Genomic DNA, 7817 nt, shown 5'->3' with positions numbered 1-7817 from the left:
GATTGGCACATATGGATTGAGCGGGTAATGCTGGTGATGTTGCATGGCTTCATCCCTGAGGATGAATGGCTAGTACTGGCAGAGTTGAGATATTTCTTTCGTGTTCTTTGTGCGAAAGAACTATCGCCTGGCCTGCTAGAAGAAATGGAAGAGTTGGCGCCGGAGTTGATCTGAAAGTTAGAGAAGATCTTTTCGTCGGGCTTCTTTAATCCAATACGGCACTTGATTTTGGATCTCCCAACCAAGGCAAGATTGGGGGGGGGGGGTCGTTGGTGCTACACAACTAAGAGGATGCATAAGACGCTACGAGAAAAATGTAAAAATAAATGTAGAATTGAAGCATTGATGGCCAAGGCATTCATTACTGAGGAGGCGGCAAACTTCATGACAACACACTACAAAGCCAAAACTCGTCAATTGCATAATCTGACGCCTCTGTACAATGCCGACGACCCTAAAAAGGGTGGATCCAACCTTAGCCTATTCAAAGGGGATCTTGCACCGGCCGGTGCTTCTAATTCCCTAACGTTGGATTTCAAAGAATGGCAGATCATTTCGTTGTATATCTTCACCAACCTAACAGAAGTGCGGCCGTACATCGAGTAAGTTCTTGGTACATTGTTTCACAACTTCTAATTCCTTTGAGTTGCTCTTATTCCCGGATAAATTTATACAGTCGATAGGTCGCCAAATTCTCGTATGGAGCGATGATCCAAAAGGATTCCATCGAAGAGTATGAGCTTCTAGCAAAGCATGGAGGCGGCTATCCCGTTTCATCTCTTGGTTCAAACAAACGGTAATTTCCATTAGACCATTTCATTTCTTCATCTAATTTGTGACTAATGCAACAATACCTTTCGTATTAAACTTGTAGGCTAATTCAGAGTTTATGGACGCTGAATTGAGACAAGTCACTAATGGTTTTGCTTAAAGGTCCGTTCATTTAACAAATACGACATCAACGGGTATCGCTTTCGTACCTATGGAAAAGAGCTATCTATGGCCGATCGAAAGTGTACAAATTGTTGTGTCTCTGCTATCGGCGAAGGAGATATAGTATTATGGAAGAGTTGAAGCAATTTATGAACTTTAATTATATGGTGCAAACCCACCAAACATCATAGTCTTCAAATGTTATTGGTTCCAGCCAAAGGAGACTAGAAGGACTCACGAACATATAGGGCTAGTGGAAATCAAACAAAGCACCCATTTGGATGTTCCCGATGTCCATATTATGGCTCAATAGGCAACCCAAGTTTTCTAGCTACCGTGGGCCTGTCAAAGTGATCCAAATCTCAATGGTTGGGATGTCGTTTATGAAGTGCCACCACATGTTGGACCACCTCCCCCCAATGAAGAGGATTAAGAACCTCACATTAACCCAGACACATATGAAGGAGAATTCTTCCAAGAAACACGTCTTTCCAAAAATTGTTTCAAGAACCGCTCTACTTCACCCCAGGACATTGAAGTAGACAGCGACAGTGAACCCGACTTCACCCCTGATCTAGAACAAGAAGAGCCTGAACTAGAAGAGGTTACTGTTACGGATGACCTGTCAAGCTTGACTGATTACGTAAAGGTGGCCTTCCACATGATGATGCATTTATTAATGATGATGATTAGCACGCCATTAATGGTAGTGATGATGATGATCCATTTATTGATCCCGGATCATTTATTGAACCCGAGGATGCATATTATTATTAGGTATTCAATTTTTTATGTTGTACTTGATTTATATAGTTACTTGTATGATTGTATGATTTATATAGTTACTTGTATAGTTTTCTTACTTTGTATGATTGCTTCTTATACATAGTGCCATGGTCTTGATATCTGTCCCCGTCGGCCCTCGCCCGCTTTATGATCCGGATGTGGTAAATTCTCTTTTATAACTATTTGTTGCATTTCGCATTTATGACAATTATGGCCATCAAGTTGACATAGAGATATTTTAATCTAGGAGGTATGTGAACCGGAATTGCCAACTGACCCTCTTGTCGAGAAGTTAAATTTAGTTGAAAAATAAAATGAGTATTTGAAAGAAAAAAATGAATTGAAGAAGAGAAGATGACATTGGAGTTGTATGTTGCCGATGTCATCGATGATCACAAGATGAAAATGATTGCAATGCGCTTGAAGATTAAGAAGATTAGAAAATATGCCATTGATAATGAGGCTTGGTATCATTATGCCGTTGGATCAATTGTTACCTTAGTTGCGATCTTCATCGCATTTGTTGTGATGAGGGTAAGTTTTCTCTAGTGTTTTGCTTAACAAATGCATACTTAGCTTATTTTCCTCCTAAATGGCATAATTACCTAAGTTAAATAAAAAAAAAGAGCTATACTTACGTAAGTTGGCTCAAAAATGGCATCATCACCTAGGTTAGCACAAAAATGACCTATGTTATACCTTATTTTTCTCCAAATTGACATAATAAGCTTAGTTGACCTATACTTTACCTAGGATAGCTACAAAATGACCTATACTTCTCCAAAATTGACATAATATGCTTAGTTAGCTAAAAATGGCATAACTACCTAGAATAGCTCAATAATGATCTATACTTAACTTACCTAGTTCATTTATGACATAATTAGCTTACTTAGGTAAAAAATCGCATAATAACCTTGGTTTAGCTCCAAACTATCATATAATTAGTTTATTTTCCTCCAAAATAACAAAATAACCTTACCTAGCTCCAAAATGACTGATTTTAACTAGGATAGCTCTAAAATGACCTACACTTACCATTTTGTCCTCCAAAATGAATAAATATGCTTAGTTAGCTAAAAAATGCATAACTACTTAGGTTAGCTAAAAAATGACCTATACTTAGCTTCTTTAGTTCGTTTATGACATAATTAGCATCCTTAGGTAAAAAATGACACAATAACCTTACAAAGCTCCAAAATGACCTATTTACCTAGCTTAGCTCTAAAATGACCTACACTTACCATTTTACCTAGCTTAGCTAAATAATGGCATTTTTACCTACCTTAGTTAGAAGAAGAAGAAGATAAATAAGAGGAGAGGATAAAAAGAAAGAGAAGAAAAATTCTTCTTCTTCTTCTTCTTCTTCTTCTTCTTCTTCTTCTTCTTCTTCTTCTTCTTCTTCTTCTTCTTCTTCTAGCTAGTCTTCTTCTTCTAGTCTTCTCCTTCTCCTCCTCCTCCTCCTCCTCCTCCTACTTCTTCTTCTTCTTCTTCTTCTTCTTCTTCTTCTTCTTCTTATTCTTCTTCTTCTTCTTCTTCTTCTTCTTCTAACTTTCTTCTTTCCCAATTTGTAGATTTGCTTTAGATGAGGAAGCTTGCGTTGATGGAGTCTACTCTTCTCCTTGTGCTTCCTTTTTGTTTCGATTTTGTAGGATGAACAATGTGAAACTTGCTACCTATATATGTATGTGTAGGAAATTTCAGTATGTATGGATGAAACCATAGTATGATTGTTGTTGGATATGTTGGCTAGCTATATATGTTGCATATGGACTTTTGATTGGTATGTATATGTGTTGGATGATCATATCCATATGGCAGGGATATGATATGGTATGTATATGTGTTGGTACGCTTGTTGAAAGTATTTTTCAAATGTATATATATATATATAGATCTATGAAATTCTGTGAAATTGATTGAATTTAAGAAAAAATAGAAAAAACATGGGCTATACAGGCTCTTTGCTGCCATCTGCCAGCAGGCAAAAAAGCAGACACGTGGCAGCTACCTGTGCAACCTGGGGGCACTGAGCTGGCCTATATGGTTGCTTTGCCGTCTGCTGCCATACGACAAAGACCTTTGCATCTTTGTCGTCTGCCAGCAGACGGCAAAGGGTGTGCTACATGGAAGCTACCTGGGGTGTAGCTGGGCTGGCCTATTTGGGCACTTTGATGTCTGCTAGCAAACGGCAAAGATGCAAAGGTCTTTGCCGTCTGCCAATAGATGGCAAAGCATGACATTAACCCCTAATGGACCTAAGCTACCACGTGTGCCCTCGCTGGAAGACAGCAAAGACCTTTGCATCTTTGTCGTCTGCTAGTAGACGGCAAAGTGCCATTTGCCGTAGCTCGTTCAGCCAGACGGTTTGTCGTCTGCTGGCTGATGGCAAAGGCCTTGGCCGTCCGCTAGGCATACCTTTGCCATCAGCCATGGCAGACGGCAAAGTTCTTGATTCTTGTAGTGCATTGTGCCTCATCACGACACTTCAAAGGGGGCCTGCACAATGAAGAAGAGGAGCCGGGACTAGGGATAACAGGATCATCGGCATGCGGGAGGGCCCAACCTCCACCGTCAACGACGGTAATAGATCGGACGCGACAATAGGAGCATACCAGGCCCGGCCGGGCCCTTAGATGCCCACAAATCTCCAGTCGTCGCGCTGCAGAAGGCACACCCTCAATGTCACCATCCCTAGTCCGACCTGCTCCTCCTCCTCGCCATGCAGAAGAGGTCAAAGCCGTGCTAGTGGCCGGCCTGCTAGGACCCAGATGGGGCCCGCACAGGCCAGATCTGGGTTGGGGGCACGCGGCCGACCACCCCACGCCACCATGCTGCCCCGCCGCCATGGAGTAGCACCGCCACCATGCCCGCCATAGGGTTGCTGGGCGGCTACCAGTCCGAGCAGCACCACCATCGTCCCATGCCCCAGGAAGGGGAAATACGTGCGTGGGGACAGGAGGTCCCGCCGCTATCGACACCACTCAAGCCAGTGGGGGGGGCACTTGCCGGTGGAGAGAGGGGAATGAAGGAGTAGGAGGGTCGAGAGGGAGGGACGTGCACCGCCCCGGCCACCTCGGTGCAAGGGCGGGGCCGGGAGGAGAAGAGGTGGGCAAGGCCAGACACGCGTGACCGGCGATCACCGACGGTTGGAGGAGGTCAGGGGAGGAACCCTAGGGGAGGGGGAGCGGGGCGGCGGGGAGCCAAAAGAAATTTCAATGAAAGGTTAACATCTAGCTACAAAAACATGAGTAATTGTTCATGCATAAGGAGACGACCACTGTCATTCGAGGATGTACGTGCTGGTGAATAGTCCAGGAAATGTCGTCGCCGCGCTCCCTAGCAGAGCCGTGACTAACATCTGTAGATTTTGTTTTTAGCTATCGAGGATGTAGCCGCCTACATCATGAGCACCTTGCCAAGGCGTCCTAGAGCACCAGGGCCACGGTCATCGCACCCCCAACAAGTGGATGATGGGGACGTGGAAGCGCAGCCCGTCCCGATCATCAATGTATGAGATCCGTACCAGCCCCGGCAGCGTCGGGCGCTGCCGCTGCTTGCGCACCATGAGCAATGACCATCAATGATCTTGCCAAAATAACTTAATATACTGACGGCTTTTTGTCGGGGTCGTCGGCATAGATGGAGATATGCCGACGTCCTCGGAAAAACCATCGGCACACCTCCATCTATGCACACATACTACATATATTTCTCTTTTCTGAAGGAGGAGCAGACTTGGCAATTTCATGGCTGAATTACTTTTTTTCAGCCGGAATACCTTTCTATTCTTTTTGTGCGGGTCACCTCTCTATTCCATTAACTAGAACAACCAGCAGGATCGCTAGTAACGACGACACAAATCCGAGACCCCGCACTAAAAAAAGAAACATCCGTGACATTATGGCCCAAATGTTTTTTTCCTGTCATGGTTAAGACACTTCTATGACGATAATTTTGACAAAACCACGTATCATCACAGATGTGGTGGGCTCCTACTTCTATGACAAAAAATCATGACAAAAAATGGGATTTCAACCTAGGCCGGCCGGGGACGCACCTGCATGTCATTCTTTGGGTCATCCATGACATAAAAAATCATGGTAGAAGTGAGGGCGAGGAAATTTTTGCGGAGTTCCCGGTTACGGTGGGCGTCGGTGTCAAAACCGGCGGATCTCGGGTAGGGGGTCCCAAACTGTGCATCTAAGGTTAATGGTAACAGGAGGCGGGGGGCACGATATTTACCCAGGTTCGGGCCCTCTCTATGGAGGTAATACCCTACTTCCTGCTTGATTGATCTTGATGATATGAGTATTACAAGAGTTGATCTACCACGAGATCGTAGAGGCTAAACCCTAGAAGCTAGCCTATGATTATGATTGTTCTTGTCCTACGGACTAAACCCTCCGGTTTATATAGACATCGGAGGGGGCTAGGGTTACACAGAGTCGGTTACAGAGAAGGAGATCTACACAATTCCGGAGACCGATACGGCTCCGGAATCAGGCAGGTGGCCTCCCTCGACAAGAGGGGGCACGGCTGTTGCACCGGAAACCTCTGCCCAACCAAAGGTGTCGGATACTTTATCAGCGGCGCTGGAGAGCATCTCCATCATGGAAGAACACCGTGCCCTTATGGGTGCGGTGATTGAGAAGATTCAGTCAGCTGAGAGCGGGCTGAATGAAGCCTGCGTCAGCCTTATAACAAGGTTTGAGGTATGTTTTGTGAGGTTTCAATGAGTGTTATAATATAGGTGGCAGCCCCTGATACACTGTTCGGTGAAAGAGAGAACTGGACAGAGGATCAAATATATGTTCGCAGGAGACTCACCTTATGGCACCTCACCCTCTTTTTGTATATAAGCAGGCGTCTGCGGCGACTGCTGCCTCTTGTACTGCGGAAGTCTCCAGACTGAAGCAGAGTCTGGAGCGGGCCGAAGAAGAACTCAGTTGAGTGAAGAAGCAGTTGGAGGATAAGCAAGGTATGCAAAAACCTTGTTTGCGTTTAGAGCGAATTAATATTTTAGTATGATGAAAATATTTTTATGACGTGCTCTAGGGGCGACAACCGAAGTTGAGGCTCTTAAGAAGGCTGTGGCTGAAGCCGAGAAGAAGGTGATGTCTACTACACAACCTTCTTCTTGTAGACGTTGTTGGGCCTCCAAGTGTAGAGGTTTGTAGGACATTAGCAAATTTTCCTCAAGTGGATGACCTAAGGTTTATCAACCCGTGGGAGGCGTAGGATGAAGATGGTCTCTCTCAAGCAACCCTGCAACCAAATAACAAAGAGTCTCTTGTGTCCCCAACACACCCAATACAATGGTAAATTGTATAGGTGCACTAGTTCGGCGAAGAGATGGTGATACAAGTGCAATATGGATGGTAGATAAAGGTATTTGTACTCTGAAATTATAAAAACAGCAAGGTAACAAGTGGTAAAGTGAGCGTAACCGGTATTGCAATGGTAGGAAACACGGCCTAAGGTTCATACTTTCACTAGTGCAAGTTCTCTCAACAATAATAACATAATTGGATCATATAACTATCCCTCAACATGCAACAAAGAGTCACTCCAAAGACATTAATAGCGGAGAACAAACGAAGAGATTGTGGTAGGGTATGAAACCACCTCAAAGTTATCCTTTTTGATCAATCTATTCAAGAGTCTGTAGTAAAATAACATGAAGTTGTTCTTTCCGTTTAATCTATCATAGAGTTCATACTAGCATAAGACCTTAAGACACAAATCAACCAAAACCCTAATGTCACCTAGATACTCCATTGTCACCTCAAGTATCCGTGGGCATGATTATACGATATGCATCACACAATCTCAGATTCATCTATTCAACCAACACAAAGTACTTCAAAGAGTGACCCAAAGTTTCTACCGGAGAGTCAAGACAAAAACGTGTGCCAACCCCTATGCATAGATTCCCAAGGTCACGGAACCCGCAAGTTGATCACCAAAACATACATCAAGTGAATCACGTGAATATCCCATTGTCACCACAGATAAGCACGGCAAGACATACATCAAGTGTTCTCAAATCCTTAAACACTCAATCCGATAAGATAACTTCAAAGGGTAAACTCAAT

Source organism: Triticum dicoccoides, chromosome 5B (assembly GCF_002162155.2).
Source record: "Triticum dicoccoides isolate Atlit2015 ecotype Zavitan chromosome 5B, WEW_v2.0, whole genome shotgun sequence".
NCBI classification, from domain to species: Eukaryota; Viridiplantae; Streptophyta; class Magnoliopsida; order Poales; family Poaceae; genus Triticum; species Triticum dicoccoides.
The sequence above is the reverse complement of the archived record's forward strand: the minus strand, read 5'-3'. Positions refer to the sequence as shown.